This window comes from Chionomys nivalis, chromosome 8 (assembly GCF_950005125.1).
Source record: "Chionomys nivalis chromosome 8, mChiNiv1.1, whole genome shotgun sequence".
Classification (NCBI taxonomy): Eukaryota; Metazoa; Chordata; class Mammalia; order Rodentia; family Cricetidae; genus Chionomys; species Chionomys nivalis.
This window is the reverse complement of record NC_080093.1, coordinates 90,032,692-90,050,229: the sequence shown is the minus strand read 5'-3', so window position 1 is coordinate 90,050,229 and position 17,538 is coordinate 90,032,692. Positions and strand designations below refer to the sequence as shown.

The 17,538-nt window shown below is 38.2% G+C and overlaps 2 pseudogenes; one reads left to right on the top strand and one right to left on the bottom strand.

Moving 5' to 3' along the window:
* Positions 1-632: 632 nt before the first annotated feature.
* On the top strand, positions 633-751 carry LOC130880861 (5S ribosomal RNA; annotated as a pseudogene).
* Positions 752-13,115: 12,364 nt separating this feature from the next.
* Positions 13,116-14,002, bottom strand: LOC130879939 (olfactory receptor 2D3-like; annotated as a pseudogene).
* Positions 14,003-17,538: the final 3,536 nt, after the last annotated feature.

The following is a 17,538-nucleotide window of genomic DNA, read 5'->3' as shown; positions in this document are numbered from 1 at the left end:
CCCATAGAAGAAACCACTGAACCTGGTGTCACTCTTGACAGCATATTTCTTTCTGATCTGTCCTATTGTTTTGGTTTTAATGCAGTTTGCTAATTACTTTGCTATCCTGTGTGCATTTGTTTTAATTCTTTGAATAAGTTCCAATGAACCTGAAAACACTCAGCAAATAAAGTGATGAAACAAAGGAAAAATGAAGGAAAGAAGGAAGGAGAGAGATGGAAAGAGAGATTACTACAAGTGAAGAATATTATATTGAATAAGCTTTCCATTGTTATGAAAACAAACTACCTGAGAAAACCAACTTGGAAGGAGGAGAATTTATTCTGGCTCAAAGTTTCAGTCCATGGTTACTGGCCCTGTTGCTCTGAACCAGTGATGATACAGTACATAATGAGGGCCCTCAGGAGCAGCTCTATCATATGCAGGTATAGTTGGCGACATAGAAGTAGAGATTACAGTAGTGCTTACCAGAATCTGGTAAGCATATAGAATAGACATATAGAAGAGCCAGTTAACACATAGAAAAATACAATTACACAGATGAAGCAAGCTCTGGGTTTATGTAGTGTTGTGAAGGGGCTACAATTAATAATTAATCATATATTTCAAAACATCTAGAAAATACTACTTTGGTCTATGGCCATACCACCCTGAACACGCCCGATCTCATCTGATCTCAGAAGCTAAGCAGGGTCTAGCCTGTTTAGTACTTGAATGGAAGACCGCCTGGGAATACCTGGTGCTGTAGGCTGAAAAAAAAAAGAAAAAATAACTAAAAAAAGGAAAATACTACTTTGGATTTTCCTCATAAAAAATGATAAAAAGTTGAGGTGATGGACATATTAATTACCTTTGTTGGGTTTTTATGTGTGTACCAGAGCATTGCATTGCATCTGATAAATGTGTATCTTTAAATTAAAAACAGGTAAAATCTAAGATAGGTGTATAAAAGTACCATATGTACCAAAATACAAAATATCACAATTTTATATTTTAATTGCCTTTAGTTGATGTAAATATACAATAAGCAGACTTAAAATATTTGACCAATATATACAAAATTGGAAATTTAGTGCAAATACAAGCGATATAATAAATATGCACTAATGATTTATTTTTTAAAAAACTTACATGTTCAATGAAACAACATAGTCTACATATTTGTCTGTCCTTGGTTTATCTGTTTATCCATCTGTTCCTTCACCTTTGGTGGTAAAAATCTTCCTTAAATATTCACCAAACCTAAAGAAATTAGAGGAAAGTTTAAGAAAAGCTAATGACTTTGACAGTTGCAATTTGAATTTCTCTAAGTAGTATTTTTCTATAACAGTAGTTGTTATTGTTAAAAGTAAAAGGAGATCTTGGACTGGAACAGGAATAAGGCAGCACATTATACCAGAGTGGGACTGAACGAGCTACCTAGGCTGGAGTGGCCTGAGGAAGCAAGATCCATAGGAACAGGAGCCTGGAGCCATTCCAGTCCAGAGACACTGACAGACAAGGACTGAACCAGAAACCTGGTCCAAAGCAGACCAGATACAGCAAACTCAACTGGAACAGGTACAGGGGAGTAACTGCTGAGTGAATGGGCCAGAGCCAGAGCCCGCTGAGGGTCTGTACATGAATCTGGGACTGTCAACAGAGTAGACATAAGCCAGGACGCTGGTGAGTCTGGGCATGAGTCTAGGACTTCTGGGTAACTAGGCCTGAGCCAGGATCTCTGCTGGTCTGGCCATGAATCTGGGACCTCCAAGGGAGTAGGCAGGAACCAGAGATCTCTGCAGGGCCAGGCATGAGTCTGGAACCTCAGAGGGAGTAGGGCTAAGCCAGGAACTCTGTAGGTCTGGACATTAGTCTGGAACATCAAAGGGAATAGGCAGGAATCTGAAACCTCTGTGGGTCCAAACATGAGTCTGGGACATCTGAGGGGTAAGCCTGAGCCACGTCATCTGTGGATCTGGGTGCACCCAAGCCTGGAAACTCCAAGGCAGAAGACCAAATCCAGAGACTTTTGCAGGACCAACTCCAAGGCAGGGACTTCTGCAAGAGGAGATCCAGATGAGGATTTAAAGAAACAGGGTAAAGCCAGTAACCTAGGCCAAAGTAGGTCTGAGACAACAAACTCTAAGGGTGCAGAGCAAAGCCCAGGAGCACTGAGCTATCTACAGGAACACACAGTAACCAATAGGGTAACTAGAACTGTGGCACTGAATGTACCACAAGGAACAATCATATGAGCTTGGATTCACTGGCACCTAGAAGATTATTAAACAGAATCTCGGACAGCCCCAATCACACCTATTAAAGGAAAGGATAAGTGGAAAAGGTAAGATCACATGCAACGCCACAATTTACTCAGGAGATCTTGTCTTTTCTACTTTCCAGGTAGATTATATCTATGTAAGTCTATCTCAGTGTCTTCATTGTTGTCTAAGTTCTCTGGAATTGATTTTGTAAGTTGGTTCTCATTGCTTTATTTTAGAAACCACTTTCATGAGGGAGACACGAGATAATTGCCTTTCTGTGACTTGGTTACCTCATTCAAAATAATGTTTTCTACCTCCATCCATTTTCCTGCAAAATTCAAGATGTTGTTATTTTTTTCTGCTGTGTAGTACTCCATTGTGTAAATGTACCATATTTTCCTTATCCATTCTTTGGTCGAGGTGCATTTAGGTTATATTCACATTCAGGCTATGACAAACAAATCTGCTATGAACATAGTTGAGCACATGTACTTGTGGCACAATTGAGCATCCTTTGGATATATACCCAAAAGTGGTATTACTGGGTCTTGAGGAAGGTTGTTTCCTAATATTCTGAGAAATCGCCACACTGATATTCAAAGGGGCTGTACCAGCTTGCATTCCCACCAGCAATGCAGAAGTGTTCCCTTAACCCCACAACCTCTCCAATATAAGTTGTCATCAGTGTTTGTGATCGTGGCCATTCTTACAGGTTTGCATTTCTCTGATGACAAATTCCTTGATGTACTTCTCACTTTCTCTTCTATAAGGTTCAGTGTGGCTGGCTTTATTTTGTATGAGAGTCTATCGGTGAAAGTACAGCCCAGTTACAGTAGGCTCTAGCATTTTGGAGATGCCGGTACCATGGGGCAACCAAGAATAGCAGCAGCAATGGGGTGGAGTTGGCCCAAGCTTAGAAGACAAGCTGTGTGTGCTGTAGAGGGCAAAGCTGGAGAAGCAACCCAAGCCCCCTTGAGGAACCCCCAGAAGGTTGTGATTGGCTCCCATAATGGGCATTGAATTGTTTACATCTTTGGAGTGTGACTTTGCTTTGTTCAGATTGTGGATGTGCCCTGGTTCTTTCTTCTTGAAGTAAGAATGCATTCATTAATTTTTGATTTTATAGGATCTCACAGTTGAAAGAATTTGAATTCAAAAAAGAGAGATTTTAAAATAGACATTGGATTTTTATAGAAATTGAGCTTTAAAATGTTTAAATTGATAAGGTCTGTGTTACATTTTTAAGTTTGTAATATATTTTATAATCATGATATTATTTAATCTGAGATCTTGGGGATGAGCCAAAACATGAAAGATTCTATTTTAAAATGTGTTGTATGTCAATTGGCAAGGAGTCAACTGTGCTGGCTAATTTTATGTTAGCTTCACACAGGCTGGAGTCATCTAAGAGGAGGGAACCCCAATTGAGAAAATCCCTCCATAAGACTACGTAAGGGTCTCTGCGAGCACCAAAGTCAGCAGAGTGTCAATCTGCTAGTGGCAAGAGGGGAGTCTTGTTTACCAGGATTCAGTAGTCAACGTTGGCTCAAACTTCAAGAGTCTAACACTGGGTGATTTTAGGAATATCCAAAAATTGGGGAAAAGTTTCCCGGTGATAATTAACTCAACCCCATGTGCACAACAAAATTTAAGGCATGTGTACATTAACACTCTTTCAAAGTACAAGTGACATCTTTCATAAAGATAGGCTCTATAGATTAATTGAGGAAGCAGGGTCAAGATAAACAAGATCATAAGGGTTTTGGGAAGGATGTCAGTATAGATTGACTGAGATAAGCAAGCCCAAGATAAGACAATGGGGAAGCTGGTGTGGCCTGACCATATAGATAACAGAGACAGATGTCACCAGGCTATTAACCGCATGGTTCCTAGCCTGCTGGGCAGAAAACAGGTTTTACAACTCTCACTTTGAAGAGACAACCCTGTGGATTTAACATTTCTGGTGTCCTAGAGCTTATCTGTAAACACAAGGACTTACATGAGTCCTACAAAGAATGGACAGTAGGTAAGCCTGTAGAGCATTTTCTCAATTAGTGGTTAATGGGGAAGGCACAGCCCACTATGGGTGGTGCCATCCCTAGACTGGTGGTCCTGGGTTCTATAAAAGTAGACTGAGCAAGCCACAAGGAAAAAGTCAGTATAGGCCTCTGCATTAGGTAGCTAGCTAGGAAACCTCTATCAATGATGGACTAAGATGTAGAAGTAATATATTGGTAGTAGTACCAAATAAACCTTTTCTCCCCTCCCCCCAAAAAAAGTAGAAGGAGAGGAAATGTATCTTGGAAGATAATTTTAAAATTGAACAGGTGTTTTTATTATTCTCAAGCTACAACAACTCTTAAAATCAGTAAGGAAAGCCTATGATTTCGTAGAAAACTATGCAAATTAAGCCGGGCGGTGGTGGCGCACGCCTTTAATCCCAGCACTTGGGAGGCAGAGGCAGGCGGATCTCTGTGAGTTCGAGACCAGCCTGGTCTACAAGAGCTAGTTCCAGGACAGGCTCCAAAACCACAGAGAAACCCTGTCTCGAAAAAAAAAAAAAGAAAACTATGCAAATTATCTAAGTCCCCACTGACAAGAATTAGGTAAGATTCGACAATGAACAAGGAACAAAGACACTCATGTTTAAACAAATAGAAAACTTATTTCCTTTTTAGATAAAAGTTAAATTGCTTTAACCTTCAGATTTGATGGACTAGAAAGATGAATGATGGTGGATTAAGGGATAAACAACCAGGCCTATCCTGAAATTGTGGATATTGGTCAGATTTTATTTTTGTCCTTACTGGGAGGATGTGAATCCTCCCTCCTCTAGTACTACAGTTTGTGTGGTTTCTAGAGGTAGAGGAGAGAGGTACTTCCCACAGCAAGTCAGTCAAATTAGATCTCTGTGACCTTCAGAAGAAAGTCACTTCTCTAAACATACACTTATTCCTGCCAGGGTTTCCTGGTTTGGGATTCCTTAGACCTTGGGCTAATGATATCCAAACCACCGCGAATATGAGTTTAGAATTCCGACCTACACTTGTAGGACTTTCCTGAGTGAAATAGTCATTTATCTCTATTGCCCGTTTTCCAATAGCACCCAACATAACAAAGGAATGTAATCAAAGTTAGTTGAGTTAATAAGTAACCATATGCATGAAAACACACACTTTCACATTCTCACTGGCAGTGAGAAAAGAGGCTGTGGGCTGCTGAGACCTGAAACGCTGGTTAGGGATTGGAAAGGTCTTGACTGAGAAACTCCCAAATCAAGAACTCACTGACAACTAGAAAACTGTGTGGTTCAGTTTGCCTGAGAACGGGGACAGGGCTGCATGTCTGTGCAAACATGTCTGCAGACTCACACAACTTCTGGGGAGATCCCAGTTTCCACGTGTGTCTCCAGGTCAGTGGATGCAGGTTGTAACTGGTCCTGCCTGCTTTGAATGGCCAAACCCAAGCAGATAAGAAGAACAAGAAAGGAACCCCTAAAAGGTTTGATCTGATACAACAAGAGACAGAAAAAATTCTTGGAGTAACTTTTAGATCGACGAAAAGGCAGTGGCTATCGACAGTCTTTATAAGTCATTATAGTCCTTCGGTTAAAAGCATAAGCAGCTCCAGAACACCTGCGGAATACAATTCCTAAAGAATGCTTATTCTCCTTAGAAGTCAGATGGGAAAGAAGGGTGGAGAGGTAAACAAATTCTTCCTCCATGAACTAAATCAAGACCAGATTCCTTGGAAAGAAGAACTTCCCCTCAGCATTTACACACTCTCACACAGAGCCCCGGCAGATGTCAGCAGAGTACAGTGAACCCAGTACTGGAGAAAGAGTGACCGATGAAGAAAAGTGCAGTTTCTTCAGCTTTGACATCCTTAGCCTACCAGGCTACCTTCATTTCTGTTTCCAAAATAAGTGGAAGCTAGGTCTCAAATGGGATGTGTGTCATACTCTAGCCTTACCTAATGAGTACTCTTTTAAGAAGAGACAGTTTGAAACCTTTTAAGAAACTACCAGTCAAGGTCTGGGGAGATTTCTCCAGGAAGTCTTCAAACCTGAGGTCTCTGAGGGCTGTTCTAATAAAAGCACTCCCTAAAGTAATCAGTGCTGTTAACTTTTCGACCTTCCAACAGTAAGAGTTCTCATGTCTGGCATGTCTAATGCCCTCAGTTCAATCTCTAACACCAAAACTAAAAATAAAATAATTATCTGAAACAAAAATATCAGAAACTCCTCTAAAGCAAAGTATTTTAATGAAGGGGTTTTAGGCTACCCTGGGGCCTCTTGAGGTTCCCAAGTCTTTGTCGCAATGTTCAAATTAGAGGATTCAGTTCTAAGGATAGTGTGCAGTGTGCCTGATAGAAGAACAGCTGTCCCTTAAAATCTGTAAAGTAATTGTTCCAGGACTGTGGATACCCAAATCATTGGACAATAAAGAAACTCATAACAATTAAATGATGTTTACACATAGCTTATATACTGTTTGTCCATATTTTCAATCATTCACAGATTAGCTATGATGCCTAAACTGTCTTAAGTTCAATAAAGACCTTTTGTTGGTTTGTTACAGAGTCTCACTCTGTAGCCTAGAATTTGCAGCTCTCCTACATAGCCTCCCAAGTACCAGAAAAATATTTTTATCAAAATATATGTATACTTTGTATTGACAACCAGTTGCATCACTGCATACAGAATACACAGATATAAAGAGCTAACTTGAGTTCTAGGAGATCTGGCACCCTCTTTAGGTCTCTGAGGGCACCAGGCACACTCATGGTACACAGATATACAGGTAGACAAAACACCTACACACCTAAAATAAAAATAAATAGTTTTTAAAACTAAAAAAAGCACTACTTTTTATGATTAAAAGAAATTATATCATAGAAAAATGGAAGTACTCACATGTATGCATGTGTGCATATATGGACTAATTTACAATATAGCAGCTTTTGCTATATTCTTTCCATAAAAGAAAGTCTACTACTACAGGAAATAATAGAAATAATTGACAACAGTTCTCTGCACTAATGTAGAGACAGTGCTGGGAAGAGGCAGCTACAGGGTGAGAGGAAAGCTGTTCACCCTTAAGCTGTGGAAGTGGTTTGCTCTGACGGCATAAGCTTTCTCAGAACAGGTTTCCTCAGTGACTCTGACTTCTTATGCACTACGTGTTCACATGGCTGCTGCTACACAATCATTGACAGTCTAAGATCTAATAGGTTCTTGGCAATGCCATTTAAACATTGCCGCTAGTCTCGTTTTTCTTAGCCTGCTGACTGCTCAATTTTCTAATCATGGTCATTCACACAGTTTTTATAAACTGTGATTTGCATACATGTCTTCATTCAAGCCTTGTGATGTCATTACTATAAATATTTTTACATTTTTAAATTAATTGTTTAATGTTAAAGTGTTAAAGCTTTATTACTATTTTATCCATACAAAATTGTTTTTGTTTATTTTGAAATATATATTATTCTCCATTGCCCTCCTTTTTCGCCCCCATTTGTCCCCTCTCCCATAATCCCCATGCTACCAATTTACTCAGAAGGTCTTATCTTTTCCTACTTCCCATGTAGATTAGATCTATGTGTGTCCCTCTTAGGGTCCTCTTTTTTGCCTAGAATCTCCAAGGTTGTGAACTGTAGGCTGGTTTTTCTTTGTTTTCTGCCTAAAAGCCGCTTATGGGAAATACACTTGAACACTTTGGCACAAGAAATAACTTCATAAATATAACCCCAGGAGGACAGACACTGAGAGAAACTGTAGTGGGAGCGCCGGCGGAGCTGCGTCCCACCACCCAGCTTACCCGAAATAATTACACGGAAACTGTATTCTTTTAAACACTGCTTGGTCCATTAGTTCCAGCCTCTTATTGGCTAGCTCTTACATATTGATCTAACCCATTTCTAATAATCTGTGTAACACCACAAGGTGGCTTACCAGGAAAGATCTTAACCTGTGTCTGTCTGGAGTGGAAGAATCATGGCAACTGCCTGACTCGGCTTCTTTCTCCCAGCATTCTGTTCTGTTTACTCCACCCACCTAAGGGTTGGCCTATCAAATGAGCCTAGGCAGTTTCTTTATTAATTAACCAATGAAAGCAACAGATTAGAAAGAAATCACTCCCACATCAAGAAACATTTAATAAATGGGACCTCCTGGAACTGAAAATCTTCTGTAAAGCAAAAGACATGGTCAACAAAACAAATAAAAAACAGCCTAGAGAATGGGAAAAGATCTTCAATCCCACATCAAACAGAGGACTGATCTCCAAAATATACGACCTCCAGAAATTGGTCAGCAAAAGAACAAATAATCCAATAAAAAAGGGGGGAGGGGTATAGACCTAAACAGTGAACTCTCAAGAGAGGAATCTAAAATGGCTGAAAAACAGTTAAGAAAATATTCAACATGGTTAGCCATCAAAGAAATGCAAATCAAAGCAACTCTGAGATTCCATATTACACCTGTCAGAATGGCCAAAATCAAAAACACTAATTACAACTTATACTGGAGAGGATGTGGGGTAAAAGGAACACTCCTCCTTTGCTGGTAGGAGTGCAAATTGGTACAGATGCTTTGGAAATCAGTATGGCAATTTCTCAGAAAATTAGAAAACAACCTACCTCAAGACAAAGCAATACCACTTTTGATTATGTACCCAAAGGATGTTTAATCATACCCCAAGGACATAAAATCAGTTTACATTCACAGCAGCATTGTTTGTCATAGCCAGAACCTGGAGACAACCTAAATGCTCCTCCACTGAAGAATGGATAGGGAAAGTGTAGTGCATTTACACAATGGAGTACTACACAGTGGAAAAAAATTAATGACATCTTGACATTTGCAGGAAAATCAATAGATCTAGAAAACATCAAATTGAGTGAGGTAGCTCAGACCCAGAAAGGCAAATATCATATGTTGTGTAATTTTTTAAATATGTCTAGTTACAAAGACGAAGGGACCAATTTGTGAAAGGAGCTAGCCCTAGTGTCACATTGATTACCACTGTGCCATATGTGTGCTTTTGAACACAAAAGCAGACATGTAAGATCAACTTGAGGAAGGGTTATTCCCATTTCTGATATCCCAGGTGTTCTTCCAATATCACCTTGGGCTGAGAACCCAGCCAACTTCCCAGTCATAAAAATGGAGAAATAAGGACATCATTCTTAGTATTTGGAAAGTTAAGCACATGGTTTATCTTGTATCTCCATTTGCCTGGGTGTGACTGCACTTTGGAATGGAGCTTGGAAAGCACTTCAGTCCACCCCTCATTGTGTTGCATATTATTTATTTCAGATACTATGATTCCTACGGGACAATCATTACCAATTTTTAAATTTCTAAATGTAGCATGTGACAAAATTGAAAACTGGGAATAACAGGATTGGTGTACTGCTCTTCGCCAGAATTTGGGGATAGGAATGTTACACATTGACTTCAATGCAAGTTTTTTGTCTGCAAGTAAATTTTTAAACTCATATTGCATAATTCTCTCCCTTGTGTTCCATATTGAACAGTTTTTATAAGATCATTGTTATCTCAAAGTTGTTTCATAGTTTTGGCTTTCCCCAACAGTGACAATCATTATAAAACCAACTGTCACCTTCTATCACTCCCCACACGCTGGGACCTTATGTGAGAGCAGTGACCAGAGAATATGGACTTGAACCAGTGTGTCTCCAGAATACATGTGTATCTTGGCTTTATACCCATCCTAATATTCATCATTAACATTTCTTTTTACATTCCTAGTTATTACCTTTGATAAAAAAAAAGTGGACAGAAACGCGAGATAGGAAGGTGCCAAGTTTTTGCTTTCATTAGAGAGTTATTTAAATCCAGAAAGAGCTAATAATAATTAAACCTATACAAGTGTTTTATAGAGGTGTTTAGGTGCTTTTGTAAAGGGTACTATGTAGAGTTAGTGCTTAGTATGTCTCCTGTATTCTCAATGAAGAGAAGGTAACAGATTAGAAGTTTAGGCAAAAGCTATCCAATACTCCAACAGATATGTTTCAAATTATTAGAAAGTCAATAAAAGCATTGCTTATTAAATGTTAAAAAGAAGGATGTTACCTAGCATTCAAATGCTTTCAGAAGGTTTTTTGGTCACTTGTGCTACCAGAAATTGAGGTCATTTCTCTGCTTGAGAACTTCGTATATACTTAGAACACGTTCTGTAAAATCCATTTCTTCCCTCCCTTCAGAGTCCTTCCATACTCTACCACAACTGTTTCCTTTAAACTTCATGTGCTCTCTTTTCTTTAAAATAAAATTTTAAAAAAAACAATAATGAGTAAACTTAGAGTTGTTCTTTTTTTTTTTTTTTTTTTTTACAGGAGTAGGAACAACTACTAGAGCATGGATAGCCATTCAGAGACCACATCTCTAAAGAAAATGCATTCTTCTGCCCCTGGGAGCCATTATGTGCCAATAGTTTGTAAGCAAGGAATGGAGTCTTGAAGTTACTGTCCCATCAATGAAAGGATTTTGGATAGATTGAACTTGCTCATACAGTTCCAGCCACAGAGGATTCATGGATATAATTTCATGTCTAGCGAACACTTTACCTACAGACATCAACTACCCCTAGCTTTTACATTCTTTTGGCCCCTCTTCTAAAATGGTACCTGAGCATTGTGGGAATGGCATATGACTAAATGTGCCATCTGTAGTAAACACTCCATACACAAATGAGTTCATTTGGAACATTTTCTCATTTGATAATTGCAGTTCTAAATTGGCACAAGATCCACTCATTCTAAAGCTATTCATAATATTTTAGAAATATCAGTATGAAATTAATTTTAATTCTTGTGTTTTAGATATATTGTTAGTTACATTTTAATAGGTTTAAATTTTTCAAGATCCTAACTGTGGGGAGTCAGACTAACCCAAGAATTTCTCAGAGACCATGATGGAAGAAAAAAAAGAAACTTAGTTCTGTGTCCTCAGCCAGTCTGAGGCTAGGGCCAAGACTAATCAAGAATAGTCAAGGTTCTGGCTTTTGTAAACCCGAATATTGCCCCTGTGCTGTCGTTATCAGTCCTAAGGCAGCTGTGTCAGAGATATCCTGTATTCTCCTCGCCAACATTCTGTGATAAAGCTCTCTACTGACCCTGGACATTTTTTTACCATGGGAATTTTCAACTGTACAAGTAAAGTATTGTATACTATACTATGATACTATAGTTATTTTTGTCATTCTGGTTTTTCATCTTTTATTTAAAATAGAGCCCTTTCTCAAACAATATATTCTGATTACAGTTTCCCTTTCCTCTACTCACCCCAGTTCCTTCCTACCTACCCTCCTACCCAAATTCACTCCTTTTTGCTTCTCCTTAGAGGAAAAGGGGCTCCTAAGAGATAAGAAAAACATAACAAAATAAAATATAAAAGAAAAATTCTCATATAAAAGTTGGACAAGGCAAATCAACACAAGAAAAAGAGCCTAAGAGAAGGCACAAGAACCAGAATGTGTTCCATCACTCAGTGGTCCCATAAAAATATTAGGCTGAAAACTATAATATTCATGCAAAAGACCTGGGACAGATCCAAGAGGCCCTGTGCTTGTTGCTTCAGTCTCTGTAAGTTCATGTGAGGCTTTCTCAGTTGATTCAGAGGACTTTGCTCTCTTGGTGTTCTCCATCCCCTTCATCTCTTACGTTTTCCACCTCCTCTTATATTGGGTTCCTTGAGCTCTGAGGTGAGATATTTGATAGAGACATCTCATTTAGAGCTGTGCATTCCAAGACACTCTCTCTCTCTCTCTCTCTCTCTCTCTCTCTCTCTCTCTCTCTCTCTCTCTCTCTCTCCATTCTGTAGAGGGAAGTTTCTCTGGTGATGATTTGGTTGAGCAAAGTACTAATTTGTGAGTATAGCAGAATATCGTTAGGAGTTGTTTTATCATTATCTTTTAAAAATCAACCGCATTTTGTTTTACTCTAGATCTCTGGGCCATCTGTCTAGTCTCTGGTTTTTGGTCGCTCTTGTAGTATCAGGTATGGGTTCCAATTCATGGAGTATACCTTAAGTCAAATCAGACATTAGTTGATTATTCCCCCAAGATTTGTGCTACATTGCCCTATCATATTTTGCAGGAGGGATGAAGCTGTAGTTCTTAATAAACTTGCTGGGCATAAGTCATTAGCTTATGCAAGATATCCTATTTGTCGGCAACAGTGGGACTAGGACATATCCTTGGTGCATGAACTGACTTTTGGAGCCGATTCCCTATGGTTGGATATCTTGCTCAACCTTGACAGGGGGAGGGACTTGCTCCTGCTTCAATTTGGTATAACAAACATTGTTGACTCCCCAGCGAGGCATTACCTCCTCTGAGGAGTGGATAAAGGAGGGATGGGGGAATGAAAGATGTGGTAATAGGGGAGAGAGAACTAAAGCTAGTATGTAAAATTTTTAAAAATTAAATAAAAAATTAAACTAGAAAAAATAAACTATATTCTCTAATGATGGTTACAGATAATGGTAGGATAATATGAGTTCGGCAAGTAGCTATGGGGTTTAAAGTAACAGAAACAGCCCTGGGTGGGAAGACATTGGGTCATGAAAGCTGAAGTTTATAGACTTTTCTCAGTATTTTAAACTGATTTTATTTTATTTTTTTTTAATGTCAGTGGGCAAATTGTCACAAATTAAGTGAGCTGCACCCATGAATAACAATCTTGCACAGCACTGCAGGAACAAGCATTCCTTGGTAAGCATGAGTGAACTTTACTCTCAGATTAGAGATAGTCCACAGTGAAAGATGTTTAAACTATTCATGAATTTCAGAATGACTTATGCCCTGATTATCTCCTATATTCTGTTATCTTATCTCTCTTTTAAATACTTAATACCATCTTCATATCCTTGTTCCTTGGGTTATAAATAAATGGGTTCAACATAGGTGTTACAATTTAGCAGAACACTGAGATTACCTTATCTCTTTCACTCATTTTCTTTGAGGTGGGCTGCATGTAGGTAAATATTGTTGAGCCATAGAAGAAGATAACAACAATGAAATGGGAATTGCAGGTGGAGAAGACCTTGAGCCTCCCCTCACCTGATTGTATTCGAACCACAGTTAAGATAATATTCCAGTAGGAGAAAAGGATGAGAGAAACGGGACCTAGAAGAATTACTACACCCATTGCAAAAATGACCATCTCAGCTGTGTAGGTCTCTTCTGAAGCCAGCTTCAAGAGTGCAGGAGGCTCACAAAAGTAATGATTGATTAGATTTGGTCCCTGGTATGACAAGCATAAAGTAAATGTGGTATCTACTACAGACACAAATATCCCACTAGCCCAGGATCCCACAACTAGCAGAACACAAACCCTATGTGTCATGATGGCAGAGTAGTGCAGGGGCTTGCAGACAGCTATGTAGCGGTCGTAAGACATGACTGTTGGAAGAGAGCTTTCTGTGCACCCCATTGAGCACCCAGAAAAAGAAATGGTCTTTTCTACAACTAAAAACTGAACTATCATCTTGGGAACAATAGTTGTAGAAAACAGAGATCATTTAATGACAGGTTTTTGAGAAAGAAGTGCATTAGTGTTTGAAGTTGAGAGTCCACATGAATGAGGAGTATGATGAGCAGATTCCCAAGCACAGTGAGCAAGTAGATGATGAGAAATACCACGAACAGCAAGATCTGAGTCTGATGATCTGAAGAAAGACCCAGCAAGATGAACTCAGTCAGATAAGTATGGTTTTCTTTGGCCATGAAGGTGTACTCCTAGAAATTAGCACACATGGAACAATGAAATGTTGACTATCATTGTCAAATCCAGAAAGTAAAAATGTGATGGGAAAAATGGGGATTAGAAAAGCAATTTAAGATGCAGGATTTTGTACTTACTGTAGCTCTGTACTGCTCCTGAAGCCAGCTGATTGATAGGTATACTGATATCATGACTATATATACCTTGCAAGCAATCCTTGATGTCAGAGTACTATTCTCTGTGGGATCATTTTTCAGCAGGTGTGTGGACAATGTCAGGAAATATTTTCAGAGCAATTCATGTTATTAATGTGACATGAAAATTAAGTGTTGTGATAAACATCAAAACTGTAAATCAGGGGTACAAATATATGAGATGGCTTTGAAAAACAATAAAGAATCCTGTCTTTGATCAAAAACTCTTAGTGGTACTCTCCAGTTCACTGATCACAGTGATTATTTTAGCCTTGATTTTATCAAATATCAGGTGCAAATGACCATCTTCTTCATTTTCTTTTCATATGATTCTCTGTCATCTCCTGTACAAAGTGGGAGGAATTACAAGGATATAACCTTGTTGCCATGTAGATACAAATGGAAGAGCTCTGACTAGACTTAGGCAGGATCATATATGAGAGGGCCTTTCTTGAGTCCACGGAAATTATCTGAAAATGACAGTCTTATGTGATCTGATTTGGGCTGCAGTTTGACAGACTGTGCAATAGACTGGATGTGTGTTTTGTCAGGAAATTAGACATTTGTGTAGTGTTGGGTAGGATGCACACTTACTATCTTTAGTTTGGTGTATATCTGAAAATACAATGTGATGACTGAATATAAGATAATGGATAAGTGACCAGAAAGGTGTAGGAAAGGTAAGTGGTAGAATATGAAACTTGAATGTTCCTAGGAATGACTGAAGCACCCATGATCTTTTGAATTAAAGTGGTGCCAGAAAAGAAAGTCAATCGTACTGGCCTGAACATATTAATATATGTTTTCATGGTCAGAAACCACAAGCATATTTGTGTTTATACATATGACCTCTGTTCAGGTGTACAGTAGGAGAAATGTGAACAGAACCACTGATCTGAGCCAATTCATGGTCATAAATTGCTAAGTGTATCTTGAATCAAGGACACAGAGGTTAGCTCTAGTTAAAGAATTGCCATGAAATATGGGTCTGAACTGTGTCTAGTCTAATATATGGAAGGTTGCAATGGTCCAGCAAGATCGTGTCAGAAAACACATCACAGAAATGAGTCCAAGTAAGAAAGATCTTGACTCTCAATTTACTTCGAGAGGACAGGAGGATCAGTGCCATCGATATCAAAATTGTCTCTTGCTATATGCCCTTTGAATTGTCATTTACAATATTATCATTGGTTATAATGTTAGTAGATTGTCATTCATATTTCTTAATTGAAATGTAAATGAAAATACTCTTTTAGAATAATATAACCATTATTTCAAAAAATGTTTGTATCAATATATGTATGCCATTTTCAGTACATAATTTTGAGCTATAATGTAATATTTCTTATTATAGTTAATACTGATAGCTAATACTGAAAGCTTTAAGAAGAATCTTGTTTTAAGTCAAAAATGCTTAAAGATATCGATGAGAACTTCAATGCTGAACCCAATTTCAAGAAGCTTTAGTAAGTGAATTTACCATGTTTTATTATGGTGAAGTTTAATGCAATGAACTTTGCCTATCTCTATGTATAGTTTGGTAAGTGTTAATATATGCATTAATTATGTATTCTTGAATATATGTGCAGAAATATCAGACCCTAACCTGACTCTATGATTTTTCAGGTTTATAACACTACCTTATTAATCCTAACATTCCATATATCTGCATCTCTCTCCTTTTTTTTTTTTTTTTTTTTTTTTTTGATTTTTCGAGACAGGGTTTCTCTGTGGTTTTGGAGCCTGTCCTGGAACTAGCTCTTGTAGACCAGGCTGATCTCGAACTCACAGAGATCCGCCTGCCTCTGCCTCCCAAGTGCTGGGATTAAAGGCGTGCGCCACCACCGCCCGGCTCTGCATCTCTTGACATGAAATAAATACTTAAAAGTAGATCCCATCACCAGCTTTTGTTGCTGTTGGCTGGTGTAGACAGGCAGTCTCTAAGCACCTACCTTCATCTCAACCCTTTTCTTGAGAGGGGCTCTTTAAATATTGAGGTCTTGAGAAAGGATGCAAGCAAGCTGTTCCCCGAGGCTCCACTTGGAAATAACAGTAATTCACTTTATTACATTTTCACACTATGAGATGCTTTGGGAAATTTTGCTTTGTTGGTTTTGTAATCATTGTTTGATATCTATGAGACTATTTTCCAACGCTTCCCTGAACAGCAAAGGAGTTTTGTATGTTCTAAGTGTCAGAATGATGCAATAGGTCTACTCTACCTGCCCTCCTCTGTGTGTGGCTGCAAAGTGAACTGTAACGTACATACAAGCAGGCATCTCAGCATCATTACTTCCATATTGACATAAAAATATAAATTTGCATTCTTTTTATTGGTTCTCTAGTAAAAATATTCAAAAGTGGTGTTTATCAGAAAAGTCTTGAATACTGTTAAATTATTTTAGCTGGTATTTAAAATTATGACAAAGAAGCCTCTGGGTTTTTTCTGGTACAATTTATTGAAATTGTCCAATTATGTGTTCATTGTAGCAATTTTATTTCTTTTAGATGAATATATATACATATATTACTTTACCACATTTATTACTAAATTTTACATATGTACCTCTTTTTAATTCTACTAGTGAAATAATTATTTGTATGAATTTTATAATTTATCATTAAAGTAATTTTAATTCTACTGACTCTTTGGTCATTATTTACAAGTTTTTTATAAAAACACTTGTAGGTGTCGATAAGTTTTAATTGAGATGAAGGATAAAGAAAATCAATCAAGAATGAAAAATCACTAGTACATGTGACAGTCACACAAATCACAGACAGGGCAAGTTTTAGCATAAGTGGCTATCATTTTGATCTCTTATTAATGAAAGGGGAACTGAAAGGCTTTTCCTATAATAGGTTAAGTGGTGTCAGGGCAATCAGAATGAAATCGTGCAGGGCTGTCTCTTGAGCTTCATCCTGTACCACTTCACCATGTATTCCACTAGCACCAAGTAGCTTTCTACAAGAGAGGTTAGGCTGTCAGGGCCGCAGGACAACAGGCTATAAAGAGTACCTTTTTTCTGACTGCTTGGTTGTATTTAGACTGAACAGGCCTGAAGAGCATAAGAGTGAATTAACGTTGATTCAATGACATAGAGTCATTTTCTTTGCTTCATTTAAAGGCTTCTTAATTTTTTACAAAGCAGATCTTTTTTAGTGATAGTCAGTAGCATAGGGCTGTCTGTTGTCAAAGTTACTTTTTGTTTAAAGCATCTTAGTCCCTGGATTAGAACCAGGAATGATCTCATTTTAACTATTAAGCTCTATATATTATGTGTATGTGTATTTTCAAGTAAAATATATAAAATGTTTCCTATCGCTTTTCAAACACTGCTATG